The sequence below is a fragment of the Mus caroli genome, chromosome 13 (assembly GCF_900094665.2).
Source record: "Mus caroli chromosome 13, CAROLI_EIJ_v1.1, whole genome shotgun sequence".
NCBI lineage: Eukaryota > Metazoa > Chordata > Mammalia > Rodentia > Muridae > Mus > Mus caroli.
Genome location: NC_034582.1, coordinates 59,794,858 through 59,797,715, shown reverse-complemented (window position 1 = coordinate 59,797,715; position 2,858 = coordinate 59,794,858). Strand labels below are relative to the sequence as shown.

Genomic DNA, 2,858 nt, shown 5'->3' with positions numbered 1-2,858 from the left:
TATACTTTTACCACAAACCACCAGTAACGGGGGAAGGGATCCTGGGATAGAATAGCAGGATCCTTGAGCCCGAAAGTAGCAAGTGTTGGGTTGTGCCTGCTTTGTAAAGGGTCCGTTTCAGACAGCACATTGCCCTTCTAGTTCACCGTCTAGTCTCTCTTGGGAAAATGAATGATAGGATCATGGCCGAGTGGCCAGATCTTTATAAATGTCCTTTTCTCGGAGAATGAGTAAAAGCTATGTTTGAAATCATCCTGGAATGACAGTTCACACGGCAATTGGGAGTTTTAGAAGGAACTGGGAAGAAAACAACGAATGGGACATCATGCACACACCAACCCTTTCAGTCGTCAGAAGGGGAGCATGTGATGGGAGGAGCTGCTTGTAGAAACCAGGAAGTGAAAGAGAGAGGAAGAGGCTGCAGGCCCTATCTCCTCCCAGTGCACACCCTCCAGTTGACCTACCGCTGTTCCATCTCTCAATGGCTCCACCTTCCAGTGCCAATTTCTGTCTTTTACTGTGAAGAGACACCATAGCCAAGGCAACTCTTATAATGGAAAAGCATTTAATTGGTGGGCTGGCTTACAGTTTCAGAGGTTTAGTCTGTTATTATCATGGAAGCATGGTGGCATGCAGGCAGTTCATCCAGCAAGTGTATTAAACATCTTAAGTATTTATAGGTAACGTATAGTTCAAGTATTTATATGAAAATAGCATTATGGTGGGTGCCCACCTCGCCCGCCGGGCTCTGGATCCCTGAGTTCCTGCGGAGCGGGCACCTGGTCAGAGCTGCGAACGGAACGGAGGTAGCGTCCATGGCCACGCAGAAGGCTGACAAGACAGTAATAACAGGTCCAAAAAAGGTTCAAAGAAAGCCAACAGCAGCGGTGGTGGTGGTGGCGGCAGCAGTGACAGTGAGAACAGCAAGTTGCCCCCAGTTTGTTATGAAATAATTACCTTGAAGACTAAAAAGAAGAAGATGGCTGCTGATATATTCCCGGGTAAGAAGCCAGCCCACTCCAACAGCACCACTGTCCAGCAGCAGCAGCAGCACCTCATCCCTGCCCCCAACTGGCAGGGTCTTTATCCCACCATCAGAGAAAGAAATGCAGTGATGTTCAATAATGACTTGATGGCAGACGTACATTTTGTGGTTGGAACACCAGGTGGGACTCAGCGGTTGCCAGGACACAAATACGTCCTAGCTGTCGGGAGCTCAGTGTTCCATGTAATGTTTTACGGAGAACTTGTTGAGGACAAAGATGAAATCCGAATCCCAGACGTGGAACCTGCTGCTTTCCTCACCATGCTGAAATACATCTATTGTGATAAAATTGACTTGGCTGCAGACACAGTGCTGGCCACACTGTATGCTGCCCAAAAGTACATAGTTTCTCACCTTGCCAGAGCCTGTGTTAATTTCCTGGAGACCAGCCTAAGCGCCAAGAACGCCTGCGTACTCCTCTCCCAGAGCTGCCTGTTTGAGGAGTCGGACCTCACACAACGTTGCTGGGAGGTGATTGATGCCCAGGCTGAGTTAGCGCTTAAGTCTGAGGGGTTCTGTGACATCGACTTCCAGACACTCGAAAGTACCCTCCTCAGGGAAACGCTGAATGCCAAAGAAATGGTGGTTTTTTGAGGCAGCCTTGAACTGGGCTGAGGTAGAATGCCAGCGGCAAGATCTGGCCTTGAGCATTGAAAATAAATGCAAGGTCCTAGGAAAGGCCCTGTACTTGATCGGCATCCCCACCATGGCCCTGGATGATTTTGCAAATGGTGCTGCACAGTCCTATGTATTGACTCTCAATGAGACCAGTGACATCTTCCTCTGGTACACTGCATCCAAAAAACCAGAGCTGCAGTTTGTGAGTAAAGCCCACAAGGGCCTGGTCCCCCAGCGTTGTCACCGATTCCAGTCATGTGCCTATCAAAGCAACCAGTGGCGCTATCAGAGTCGCTGTGCATCCAGTTTGCAGTTGATAAGAGGGTGTTCATCGTTGGCTTTGGGCTGTACGGCCCCAGCTGAGGCTCTGCCGAGTACAGTGCAAAGATCGAACTCAAACGGCAGGATGTTGTCCTGGGCCAGAACTTTAGCAAGTACTTCTCAGACGGAACCAGCAATACCTTCCCTGTGTGGTTTGAGTATCCAGTGCAGATTGAGCCATACACCTTCTACACAGCCAGCGTGGTGCTGGACAGCAATGAACTCAGCTACTTTGGGCAGGAAGGCATGACGGAAGTTCAGTGTGGCAAGGTGACTGTCCAGTTCCAGTGCTCCTCAGACAGCACCAATGGCACTGGTGTACAGGGAGGGCAGATCCCCGAACTCATATTCTACGTCTGAACTTTTCTTCTTTTATGCAGCATGAGGTGCCCACATGGGCCCTCCTTGCCTGACGCTTAGCTCATCTGCAGATATGTGATCAGCACAGGTAATTTGTAATGAATGTAGCAGTAGGCAGTTTCTAATGTCTTTCAACCTTTTAATTATGTACAGGCTAAAATGCAACATTCCGCTTTTAACTCTATGCTTAGAAGAGACAAGTTCTTATTCAGGCTTTGTGGGTTTTGAGTTGTGTCTGTATGTCTAGGGAGATCGTGTGCTTTTCCAAGTGCCCACCAACCTCCTACTTCTGTACCTCTGAAGAAGATTTTGGATCAACTTGAATTTCCTTTGATGAATGGAAATATGAATCCTAAAGTAGTATCATTATTTTTATACAGAACCCCTTTCTCTCAATAAATAAATAAAAGCAAAAACAGAGAACAGGTAAACCTCAGTGTACAAATTTGAAAGAATATTTGCTTTGTAACAAGTAAACTTAGAAAGTAAACAGTAGGCCAGTAGTCAAGTTTGA

The 2,858-nt window shown here is 47.4% G+C and overlaps 1 pseudogene; it reads left to right on the top strand.

The window, feature by feature from the left end:
• The first annotated feature begins 964 nt into the window (after positions 1-964).
• Positions 965-2,344, top strand: LOC110307692 (annotated as a pseudogene).
• Positions 2,345-2,858: the final 514 nt, after the last annotated feature.